Source organism: Rhodamnia argentea, chromosome 2 (genome assembly GCF_020921035.1).
Source record: "Rhodamnia argentea isolate NSW1041297 chromosome 2, ASM2092103v1, whole genome shotgun sequence".
NCBI lineage: Eukaryota > Viridiplantae > Streptophyta > Magnoliopsida > Myrtales > Myrtaceae > Rhodamnia > Rhodamnia argentea.
In genome coordinates this window covers 34,511,449-34,524,511 of record NC_063151.1, presented here as the reverse complement: position 1 = coordinate 34,524,511, position 13,063 = coordinate 34,511,449, and the positions used below count along the sequence as shown (strand labels likewise).

The window sequence follows — 13,063 nt, the reverse complement described above, 5'->3', positions numbered from 1 at the left end:
GTGCAATAGGGACGACACCATTGGCAACCTCAAGAAGCTCGTCGCCGCCCGGACCGGTACCTGGGACGACAAGACCCGTCCGCTCCAAGCCCGACTTGTTCGGATTCTACTTCCTGCTTGCTATCGTTGGAGCCACAAGTACGTGCCTGAAAGATTGCTCTGTCTGTGTCTACATTATGGTTATATGGGGAATTTCCTTTTGGTTTAGGTGCATTTATTTGGGTTTTAGTTGTTGTTCAAGGTAGACGGAAGACTTTTATTTTTGTTGTATATGGAGTGCAGAGCTTGCAAAAGAGCGAATGGAGGCTTTTAATTAAGGCGATGCGAGGGCCCTTGTGCTTTCGCGGCTACGGTTGAATTTTCTTTGATGATTCCGGTGTTTAGATGTTCCTTTTACTTGAGAAAAGAGAAGTCTTTTTGCTTGAAGCGAAAAATTTGCACCCGAATGGTTCGAGTCAAAGAAGGTGACTGTGATGATTGGTGATGATAATCATAGATTATAAATGCTTGGTGTTCATTAGCCCCCATCAGAAATATGATTTTGGCCAAATTAGAAATGCTTAGTTTGCACAACTAGTGGCGTAGCTTTTGCCAAATGATTGGTTAATCATGGAGTATTCCTTTCCGTTCGTGTTTATCTATGTGTGTACCTATCTAAATGGACGCAATTGTGTACATTACGTATATGTATGCATATGCATTAGAAAACTTAAGCAACGCCTCTGATGAAGTGATGTTGTAAGTGATGGTGTACACTAATCTATATTCAGCTATGTGCTTTGCATTTTGATTTTTGAGCTAACATGAGTTTACTTTTCGAATGTTGAGCTTCTAGCACGCTTCACCGTCTAAAACAAGTATTCATTACTTAAGTGTTCTCCCCAATCCCCGTTGGTAACCAATGAATTTCAGTTTTTTCCTTTCTTTTCTCATGCCGATTTACTCCTCTTTGGGTAACTACGGTAGTTGGCTACACCATTAGTGCGAGGACTATCCGTAATCCCTCTATTCTGTGGAAGATTATTTTTTTTTTTCGATACTTTTTATTGTAAAGTTCTAATTATATATGAACAATGTTGGCTTGGACTAAATCTCTGTGCATCTTATAGGCTTTCATTATTGTGGGATGCAAAAAGCGTATTAGCTCGCTCCTCGACCGAAGCTGGTGAGAGTTTTGCAAAGGCCATTGTTCTTATTAGGGAAACAAAGCCATTTACCCTCTACAACATGCTCGCATCCGAAATTTCTACCACCGTTTTTAGTTGACTTCGAATTTACGAAATTGGGGTGTCTTTTTTTGTTTGTTTGTTAGATCCGAAATAACTCATATGTGTGTTGTGATATATTAGTCATCGGAACAATTGTTCCGTGCCTTTATTAGATCTAAAATAACACATGTTCTTAGTTGCTGCTAATTGAGTTAATAATTTTCATGATTTAGGGTAATTTGTTTGATAGATGTATGTTTATTACGGCGCTATCATAGATCGCATAGTCGTTGCAATTTTTCTTATTTGGAATGAAAGGTGCTGCCTGTGTTATACCGAATTGGTTGGGACTTTGGGCTGGCTATATTACGGTTATATGGGGAATTTTATTAATTTGGGGATACATTGTGCTAGATGTCGGATATCCATTAAAAGGTCGGCTTCTTTTGGGATTGTAGTTCTATATATGTGGTGGATGATACGCAAGATTATCTCTTTTGGATGGATTTTTTCAGTATTACGTGGTAGATTCCTGCAAGAACTTCTTGAATGCCGGTTGTTTACTGCTTATTTTGGAGCCGACTTGATCTCTAGATGAATTCTTTTTCGTAGTTCTTCCGGGGTAGAAAATGACTTCATGAGACTAGTCCTTAACTTGGCTTCTACTCTCGAGAGAGTTCGTTTTTCCTTTCCCTTTGTTTTAGATTCATTTGTGAGTTCCTGCATAATAGAATCTATGAGAAAAGAGGAACTATTGGCCTTGGATTTTTTTGATATCTTGTTCTCGGATATCTGAAGTTGGATTGGGATTTCCTCTCTTATATATTTGGGGAACTGGGACGCAGTTTTTCTATTTGTAAAACTGCAAGTATATACAACCGCCTACTATTTTGTCTTGTTTTATTTTTTCCCGGTCGGTGAGTGGTACATTAAATTGTTGTTGTTACAATATGCAGGAGTTGGCTTTATGCTCTTGTACAAAAAAGTAAACTCTACTACGCCAAAGAACTACGAACTAGAATTCATCTACAAAATTAATAAAATTGCAAGAACGGTGTGTCAAACGATCAATGACATCTGCGCAAGAATGGTGGAAGCAGAATGAGGGTTTCAAGGTGCAATTAGGTTATCCGAATAGTGTCTCTCTCCTGGATCTCTCCAATTGTCGTTGTCGGTGCAACTGCTAGCATTGCTAGCACTCTTGTGTATTCCTTTGAATTTCCATAAGTATCCAAACTTATGCTACCATTCTGTGTGCATCAATGTGTTCGCTTACTTTTGCTTTTCATTGTTTGAGTTGTGTGTAGATGATTATTTGTTCTTAATTCTTGTGGTCTCGGGATGCCATATGAGCTTTTCAAAACTGATATTGTCCTACTTCTCTTGTAGGATCGCTTGACTATAAGCGCAATCACTAGGGAGGAGGGTCCGATAGGGCTGTATCGGAGGGTAGGGCGCAAATTGTTTGAAAGTTATGCCCTCCTCAAATATCGCCTTGATGTTCTACAAAACTTGGGAAGATATTTGGTTGTCGGTAGTCATCCCATGTAATAGCTTGAGAGCACGCCAGCTTTACGGCGTGAGAACAAGTTCGGCCATATTTTTGTTGATCTAGTGGGCACTCCTTTTTGAGAATTTTACTAATGTAACATGGGTCATTTCTTCTGCCCATTGATTAATTTGTTCCGGCAGTTGTTTATTGGAAATAATTGTTCTGTTCTCCAATTCTTCTTTTGCATGATTTCCTTGCAAGCCATAGATCTTTGGCAATGCTTTCCGATTGATTTCATACTTCTCCAAAGAAGGAATATGTGCTCGGTGGTGGGTGCTGTGTTTGTTTGTTGATCATGTTACTTACATTGGGTAAGCATAATATTGGAAACGATTGAATGACCTTAAATTTTAATTATGCACCTTAGTTTCTCTAACCATAACTTTTTGGCTGCTTTTGATCGTCCGTATAAAACTCGGGATAGGATATGTTTTATCCTATCCCGTGTTTGGTAGGTGTCCCGGATAGTATAATGTCGGATATAGAGAGGATATAACTCGGATAAAAAAATCCGAGGGGAGGGGGGGGGATAAGGTCGGATAGGATTTCTCTTTTCCGTTATATAAAAGCTAACTTTTAGAATAATGACAACTTTCTTATCTCATTTGTTTCTATTTTAATTTTTTTTTTTTTGCAAAGAGGTTTGAAAATCTAATAAAATGTGTATATTTTCAATTTGTTTTTGTGTATGAGAACGTTATTTTTATAGTAATAAGATCGAAATATTTCATGAGCATCACGTAGGGGCATATATGTCCTTTATATTGATATACGATTTCTACCAAATGCGGGATAGGATAGAATATGAGAATATCCGACTTTAAATCCGTAGTTCACCAAACAATGGATAGGATATAGTCAAATCCCTAGATTTCTTATCCTATCCTATCCAATCATATCCCGACCAGAAATCCCGACGACCAAATGCAACCTTTGTTCATTAAAATCTATTTACAAAAAGAAAAAAACTTTAAAGTGCTGAGAAATCATGGATTAGAAGATGACTGGGCAAACGCAGAAAAAAAATATGGTGATGAAAGCGAAGGTGACATACTGCCAATTAATTACAACAATTGCTATTGGTAAGCTGTCAATGTACTTTTTCCTATATTTTCCTTTTTTGATGGGTGAACTTAGACCGGTAAACGATGTGTTGACACCTAATTTTGTCAGCCTTGAATTTTATTGTTCTCCGCAAAATAGAATAGGCCGATTCATGTAAATACACCCATTGTGCTTTTAAAAAGAAAAAGAAAAAAAAGTGAAAAAGAGAAAGAAAAAGAAAAAAGAAGGATGTCGGATTGAGTCATTGAGCGAAAAAAAGAAAAGAAAAAAAAGATGATGACACGGTTTAAAAAAGAGGGAGATCTACACCAAGAATTTGCAAACGGAGAATATCCGAGAATGTCTACCACAGAGAATATCATCTACAGCAAAGAATATATGAGAATATTATCTACTTCATGAGATAATATCTCAGCAGGAGACTATTAGATATGAAAATCAGTTGCAGCATGGATAAAGAGCAAGTTGCAAGGCCAAGTTACAGAGCAAGTTGCCGCAAAAAAAAATATATATATATATTTATACATATAAATATATCCGTGGCGAAGAAGAATGATTACTAAGGGTCAAGTTGGAGCAGAGAAGCAAGCTAGAGCAAAGATTTTTGCTGAAGACCAGGTACGAGATTCATTCGGTCGAAGAGAATGATGACCAAACGCAAGTAGCAAGCTTAAGCTGAGGTGGGGGACTCTTAGAGGCTGTTTTGGGCGGATGTTCAGAAGGCAATCGACGGAGAATAGCTGCTGTACAGAAATAGCAGAAAATCTCACCCGAGATAGAAGGAGAGGATTAGGAGAGAGTTAGCTTTTGCGGTGTAGGGGAGGTGAATTTCCGAAGGGATAAGAACACAAAAAAAGAAAAAAAAGAACCTGTTGACTAGTGGAGGTTATAAAAAAAAGAACCTGTTTGGCTCTAAACCCAGCTTTTCTCAAGTATATCAAACTCGCATATTGGGGCGAACTTTCATTGGGATTTAGTGTGATCCATCCTTTGCTACTGAGTTCAAATCATTTTGCGTGCATAGTAGTTTGTATCTATGTTTGAGTTTGCAGCTTGCGATACCCGAAGTTCGAGATTTGCGGTCATGAAAACACCCCTTGAAGCGGTTTTTATAGATTGTCTGTAAATGCAAGTTCTGAGGAAAGACCAAAAAAAAAAAAACATAAAAAAGAAGGAACCCCTTTGTTTATAACCCACGGTGCTTTAAGATGATTCATATTAGACTTACGGTTCTGTTATTTTGTTTGTGTTTTGCATTTTTTTATTTTTATTTTATTAGAAGATTTCGTAATCTAAACATAACATAGAATCAGAAATACTTTTTCTTTTTGTATATGAAAGACCAAAAGGAAGTAAAAAAAAAAAAGAAAGGCAAAAAAAAGGGGTAATTCGCTTTGTGCAAACCCGTGTCGTTTTTTATAATTCGTACCTAATCTTGATTTTACATTCCTGTTTCATACTTTTCTAATGCGAAGGCCTTTTTTATATATATAGCATAGAGTCAGAAACATTTTTTTTTTGTTTATAAAAAGAAAAGTTAAAAAAAATTCGAAAGGCACAAAAAAAATCGAAAGAACCAAACAATCTTTGCTTTTGCATTTCTGCCGAATTAGTTTCTTTTGTCGTTATTTTGCAATGGGGGTCGACCAATGTCCATTCCTGTTTAGTTTATTATATACCTAATCATGTTTTGTGTCCAATTATTCGAGTTTGCAATTCATCCGCATGTTTACTTTTATTTTTATCTTTGCTTTTGCATTTCCGCGAAAAAAAAGGGATAATTCGCTTTGTGCAAACTCACGTCGTTTTTTATAATTCGTACACGATCTTGGTTTTACGTTCCTGTTTCATACTTTTCTAATGCGAAGGCCTTTTTTTTATATAGCGTAGCGTCAGAAACCTTTTTTTTTATTTATAAAAGAAAAGTAAAAAAAAAATCGAAAGGGACAAAAAAAATTGGAAGAAACAAACAATCTTTGCTTTTGCATTTCCGCCGAATTAGTTTCTTTTGTCGTTATTTTGCAATGGGGGTCGACCGATGTCCATTCTTGCTTAGTTTATTATATACCCGATCACGTTTTGTGTCCGATTATTCGAGTTTGCAATTCATCCGCATGTTTACTTTTATTTTTATCTTTGCTTTTGCATTTTCGCCAAAAAAAGGGATAATTCGCTTTGTGCAAACTCACGTCGTTTTTTATAATTCGTACCCACTTTTGAACCTATAGGGACATTGCCTCTCTCCCTCATTTCCCCTAATTCCATCAAAATTTCAAGTAATACCCATCGGGCCACTTGCATTGACTCGCCATACTCCACAGTCATAAATGCTAGACAGTTGTTGTATTGCCCATTAAAATAGAAGCAAGACTTTTCTAGTATTTTTGTCTCTACACTAAGTATAATCACCTAAACAATCTCTGCTATGATATTCAACAAGGAAAAAGAATGGAAAAGGGATCCATATGCAACTTCCCATCAGACAAATCCAGTTTCTTCATCTTTTTTTTTTCACGCCAGAACCACCGTCGTGGTCTAAACACAAAGGGTCGAGTCAAGAACCATCGTCGCGGTCTAAACAAAAAGCATTGATCATTGATTTGGGTGGGAGAGAGAGAATCACCGTTTCCGTCAAAACCCGGGGCATCCGACATCAATTTATGATAGGTTTGGCTCTCCAGTCACCTGCAATTTTGTGTTCATAAACATAGAGTTAGCCATGCCTGTTTCTTTAGGGCACATAGCTCGAGCCACTAGAAAAAAAAGTTTTGAAGCAGAGGAATAGAGAAATTATTTAGAAAGCTGTTACGGTGCAACTTCAAAGCACCTACACTCATTTTGCAAGAAGCAACGATACACTTATCTGAAATTCATTGCAAGAAAGCACATGCTAAGCAATTATCATGGGTGCTTCAGAGCTCCGAAAGAAGGGAAAACATAAAATGGGAATTCTGACACTTCATAAAACAAAATAAGTCGCGAAGCCTGTACATGTTAAGACAAAGGTAGAGGCATGTCCATTCAAGAAGAAGATACATACAAACTGTGTAACAGTGCATGCAATTACCAACCATGCGAAAACTAGGATTCCGTGTGAAATTACTCTTATATAAAGCATTACTATCAAACTGGTAGCCTCTTGATCCATAACCCATATCAAGACTCTTTGACACAAGTAAAATACACCTTCTCAAGTGGATGGGTAGTTTTGCCACAAGTTGCGCATTTGCCTTGTGTAACGGAAAACATAACAACAGCTCGACAAAGGCTTTATGAATTGCCCTTCGGCTCATCAAATTGTTCTCTGCGTCACCAAGAGATAACAAGGACTAACAACTATCAAACTCAACTGCTAAAACCAGTAAAATAAATCTGAACAAGCTGTATTTTTACCTTCTTTCATAGTTAAACAAAGTGCAACCTAAGTTAAGGCTATACAAACATTTCTTAAAGCAAGATGGTCCGTTCCAATATCGTTCAATCCCACGAAGATAGACATATAATATGGTTCTTTGTACAGCACAAGAACTAGACAGAATTACAACCCTTTGCTGAATCTGTCAAGATCGCCAATAGAACACCGCAAGAAGTTTGATATAGAAGTAAACTGGAGCTGAACAATTTTCCAGTATCAACGTCATACCTATTGCTTGCGGGATGCTCAAGATGCTAAAAAGAGTTTGATGACCCCTATACAAAGAATAACGAATTTATTTACATTTTACTAAACGACATGCGAAGATAATGATCCGTTATCAACATTACAGATAGTGCTGAATTGTGATTCCACGAGAGAAAGCGTAAGTTGTACCCGACTCAAAATGGTTCCCCGAGATCTATCATGGTACTCCAACATCTAATCCAAAAAAAAAACCATCAACATAAATATTACAGCAGCAACAAAAACAAGAAATAACTGGGATCCAAAATGATTTCAAAATAAGTACCTGACTAGTGAACGGGGAAAAACCACTCATAATCCCCGGCGGCATGATATATGGTGATTGCATCTACATAAAATAAATGAACCCATTAGCATAATGTTTCAAACGATTGTAACTTTTGAGAAGGAATTTTTCTGTAGTTGTAGATAGGCACAGTCCATTATAACTAAATTAATACACCAAACTATTGAATACCCGACTATGGAATGGGCAAAATCCATTCATATTCCCCGGTGGCATGATGTATGGTGGCTGTTGCATCTATATAAAAAAATGAACAAAATAAGTAAAATGTAATTGTAAATGGAGGAGTAAGAGAGACAAACCCGATTATGAAAATTTAGATTCACTATAGGACCACCAATGTTGTTGGGATAAAAGGCACTTCAAAATAGATTTGAATTACTCGAATAATCTGGGAAATGAGTTTCGTCATGTGTTGCTTGGACAACCAACTCTACATTACAAAGTAATAAATATGTTAATTGAAATCATGTAACATAACATAAGTGAAAAATTTAACTAATTATATTAACTAGAATAGTATGTCACTCACCTCGACTTTCTACTCGCGTTGAGGGTGTTCCTTTCTTAGATTTTTTCTTCTTTTTCTCACTTGAGCTTTTAAGCCTTCCATAACCCATTCCCTTTTCTTTCCTTCAAAGGGGGTCCAATACTGAAATCTTGCACAAAGAAGGCTCAGTATCATCATCATCATCACTAGCATCATCAAGAACAACCACACTTGATTTATATGTTGAAATTTCAGCCTTTGCTTTTTCCATGTTCTTCGTCACTATTTTCATAGTATTTGCGTCTTCGGCTCCCAAACTCATCGGTTCCAAAGATTGTTGCATTAACGTGGAAAATCGATTAAACTTAGATGCACCTAGTGACATTTGATGAGATTCATAATCCACAATCCCTTGTTTGGCACCCTTAGTCCATCTCTTCAAAATATAAGCAAATGGAATCCTCATAATCAAGATGTTCCCACCCAGCACTTTCAAGGGATGGCGACACAACTACCCTTTTAATTCGAATAATTTACATTCACAAGAAACCGACAAGTCTGCAGGGTCAAATCTGACAACATGTTCACGTTGAATCCCCAAACACCCGAGAGTATACAAATGAACCAATCCATCTAACGTAGTACTTGAGATAAAGGCACGTAACAATTGTTCCGATGACCAATATATCACAACACACATATGAGTTATTTCAGATCTAACAAACAAACAAAAAAAGACACCCCAATTTCGTAAATTCGAAGTCAACTAAAAATGGTGGTAGAAATTTCGGATGCGAGCATGCTGTAGAGGGTAAATGGCTATGTTTCCCTAATAAGAACAATGGTCTTTACAAAACTCTCACCAGCTTCAGTCGAGGAGCGAGCTAATCTTGCTTTTGCATCCCACAATAATGAAAGCCTATAAGATGCACAGAGATTTAGTCCAAGCCAACATTGTTCGGATAAAATTAGAACTTTACAATAAAAAGTACCAAAAAAAAAAATATAATCTTCCACGGAATAGAGGGATTACGGGTAGTCCACGCACTAATGGTGTAGCCAACTACCGCAGTTACCCAAAAAGGAGTAAATCGGCATGAGAAAAGAAAGGAAAAAACTGAAATTCATTGGTTACCAACAGGGATTGGGGAGAACACTTAAGTACCGAATACTTGTTTTAGACGGTGAAGCGGGCTAGAAGCTCAACATTCGAAAAGTAAACTCATGTTAGCTCAAAAATCAAAATGCAAAGCACATAGCTGAATATAGATTAGTGTACACCACCACTTACAGCATCACTTCATCAGAGGCGTTGCTTAAGTTTTCTAATGCATATGCATACATATACGTAATGCACACAATTGCGTCCATTTAGATAGGTACACACATAGATAAACACGGACGGAAAGGGATACTCCATGATTAACCAATCATTTGGCAAAAGCTACGCCACTAGTTGTGCAAACTAAGCATTTCTAATTTGGCCAAAATCATATTTCTGATGGGGGCTAATGAACACCAAGCATTTATAATCTATGATTATCATCACCAATCATCACAATCACCTTCTTTGACTCGAACCATTCGGGTGCTAATTTTTCGCTTCAAGCAAAAAGACTTCTCTTTTCTCAAGTAAAAGGAACATCTAAACACCAGAATCATCAAAGAAAATTCAACCGTAGCCGCGAAAACACAAGGGCCCTTGCATCGGCCTAATTAAAAGCCTCCATTCACTCTTTTGCAAGCTCTGCACTCCTTGTACAGCAAAAATAAAAGTCTTTCGTCTACCTTGAACAACAACTAAAACCCAAATAAATTCACCTAAACCAAAAGGAAATTCCCCATATAACCATAATGTAGACACAGACAGAGCAATCTTTCAGGCACGTACTTGTGGCTCCAACGATAGCAAGCGGGAAGTAGAATCCGAACAAGTCGGGCTTGGAGCGGACTGGTCTTGTCGACCCGTGTACCGGTCCGGGCGGCGACGAGCTTCTTGAGGTCGCCAATGGTGTCGTCCCTGTTGCACTTCACCCTCACCTTCTTCCCCAGCCAATCGTTCAACTTTCGACGGACCGATGTCGTCTCTGCTAGGTCGAGAGTCGATTTTGGAGGGAGAGAGAGCAAGGAGTAGTCGCCGAGCATGAGATGAGGAGAGTGAGCATAGTAGGTTTCTCGATCGCGATTTGAGAGTGACGAAGAGAGCAGAGCGGAATCGCATGTCGTCTAGAGGGAGGGAGGGAGAGAGAGCAGCGAGTAGTCACTGGGCATGAGACGAGGAGAGAGAGCAGAGTAGGGTTTCTCGATCGCGATTCGGGAGTGATGGAGAGAGCAGAGCAGAATCGCGTGTTTGGGAGGGAGGGAGAGAGAGGGGAGAGTGAATAGTGAAGAGAGATTGAGGGAGGGCAGAGAGCGCATCTCACGAGGGAGGCGGGAGGAAAAAAGAGACCACAAACGAGAGTTCAAAATTTGGGCTAACAGGTGGGCCCGCTTCGGACACGTGTCGCACATCCGAAAGAGTTGAATTTTTTTGTGACAATGGAGAGAGAAACGCCCGCTCGTTTCAATTTTTCCGAGAAGCGGCCCCACAATTGTCACGTGTCGCACTCAGACCGGTGAGCCGAACCACGTCAGACTTACCAAGTTTGTACGCAATATTTTCTCGTTTTCTTTTGGCCTAGGAGAGAGGGAGTGGAGTGGCTAGATCGGGTATTTCCTCTCACTTTTCTTGTTGTTCCAAATTTAACCCTCACACAGTAGGAATGTCGATGATCCCCCGTCAGGGTTAAAAAGGTAAAGTTCCTTCAACGGCTATCTCCACACTGTTGTCCGTTGCAATGCTTTTTTTCTTTTCTGTTTTTTTCAAAATCGAATGCATTAATGAAACATTGACTTTATTTATTTCGCGAAAAAATAGATTTTTCTAAAAGTATTTTTTGAAAATTTAATATTTTTCAATATTTAGCTAAAATATCAAAAATACCAAAAAAATATGTTCTATCGTTCAGTATAGAATCTCCATGCACTCATTTCAATGATTTCATTTTGCCATTTTTTAAATTTTGTATTCAAAAATTTTTAATTGTTTTTCTTTTTATTCGCTTCTCTTTTATTTTTTGTTTTTATTTATTCTTTATTCTTTACTTTCTAATTTCAGCTAGCCTACAGCCATGACGGCCATAGGGGCGAGCTTGCCTATCCCGGCGATCTCGGGCTCACCAAATCGGCCAGCTCCAACCTCGCCACAGGACCGACGATTATTACATGGGATTGGTCCCCTGAGGAAGCATAGCCAAGGCCGAATGATTCGACCTGCTTTGGTCTATTTGCGTTTTCTTCTTATCAGTGTTATTTTAAATGCTTCTTTATCAGTTGATATGCATGGAAATCATAGTCGAGTCACTATTGCATTTCGTCGCAATCTTTTACTGAAGGCGGAATTGGAATTTTCACCTCATTGAGAATTGGAGGGCACGGACAGCACAAAAATCAATTAATTTTTATGTTGACAAAAAAAAAAAAAACCTTTGGAATGCAAAAAAAATAAAAATAAACTTATCCTAGATCCGGCGAGGTCGGGGCAAGCTGAAGATCACTAGGATCGGCCGAGCCTCGAGCACGTCGGGCTACCAACCATTGCCGAGGTCCGCGATTGTCAAAGGAAGAAGGAGGAAAGAGCTAGGGGTGATCGATTTCGGGGTGAGTAGGTTCCAAGCTTGGAACTTAGAACCTACCTCATTATAACCAGTTCTCCGTTTTTGGAACTTATAATTTATCTCGTTTTTCTAAAATAGGTTCTAGAACATACTCTGTTTTTTCAATTTGATTTCAAGGACTACTCAAGAACCTTTTTTTTTTTTTCTTTTTTTACGAGAAAATAATTTGAGCAACAAAATGGTTCAAAGTAAAATATGATCAACAGAAATCCCTATCTTCCAAACACATGGTCATGTACTACTATAAACGATGAAAAGTTCAATTACGTAGCCATGTATAATTATAAACAATAAAAATTTCAAACGTGTAACATAAAACATAAATTCTAAAACTCTGTTCCCCATTCATAAAAATAAATTTTTAAACTCCATTCTTCATTCACCCATAAAAATATTGCTTCAACGAATAGAGAGATGTGACAAAGAATGGAAAACAAACAAATGAGGCGAGGCAGAGTTAGATTCAACTTAGAGAAATTATGTTATTTTTACAGTAACTAAGAACCGGTTCCAAAATTGATCCAATTCCTAGATGGGTCTTCACTTGGAACCGAAAACCGAACCAGTTCAAACCGGTTCCAAAATTTTGGAATCGGAAACCGGACCTGTTCATGTTGGAACCGAAATCGGACCAGTTTTTCAAGCTGTCCAATCCGATATCCGCTTCTACCTAATCTAATTGCACGTCCCTAGAAGGCACCGCGAGCGGAGGAAGGAAGAAGAAGGAGAAAAGTAAAAAAAAAAAAGGAAAAAAGGAAAAGGAAAAGGAATGCAAAGAAAAATAATATAAAAGAAAATGAATGTAAAGGATTGAGAAAGCAAAAGAAAATATCTTTCCCACTTTTCAATGAGTTTTTTCATGGGTAAAAATATTTTCCTAGACTAGCTTATTTTCTACGAGCCAAACTCCGTAAAATACAAAAAACATTTTCTTGGAGGTTGCTCAAAAGCTCCCTATCTCCGTTTGCAAATCAATAGAGAGAAAAATAGCATCCTTTTGGTGAAAAAACAGCTAATCCAAGATTGGACTAACACCGGCGAAGTTGGAAAGTTTTAAAATCAAG

The 13,063-nt window shown here is 38.0% G+C and overlaps 1 long non-coding RNA gene across 1 annotated transcript; it reads right to left on the bottom strand.

Annotated features, from left to right (window-relative positions):
- Window positions 1-7,635: 7,635 nt before the first annotated feature.
- LOC125313892 lies at window positions 7,636-8,138 on the bottom strand. The gene is made up of 3 exons (XR_007197593.1): window positions 8,096-8,138; window positions 7,773-7,835; window positions 7,636-7,681 (listed from the first exon to the last, which is right to left on the bottom strand). It is a non-coding gene; the product is annotated as an uncharacterized LOC125313892 (long non-coding RNA).
- Window positions 8,139-13,063: the final 4,925 nt, after the last annotated feature.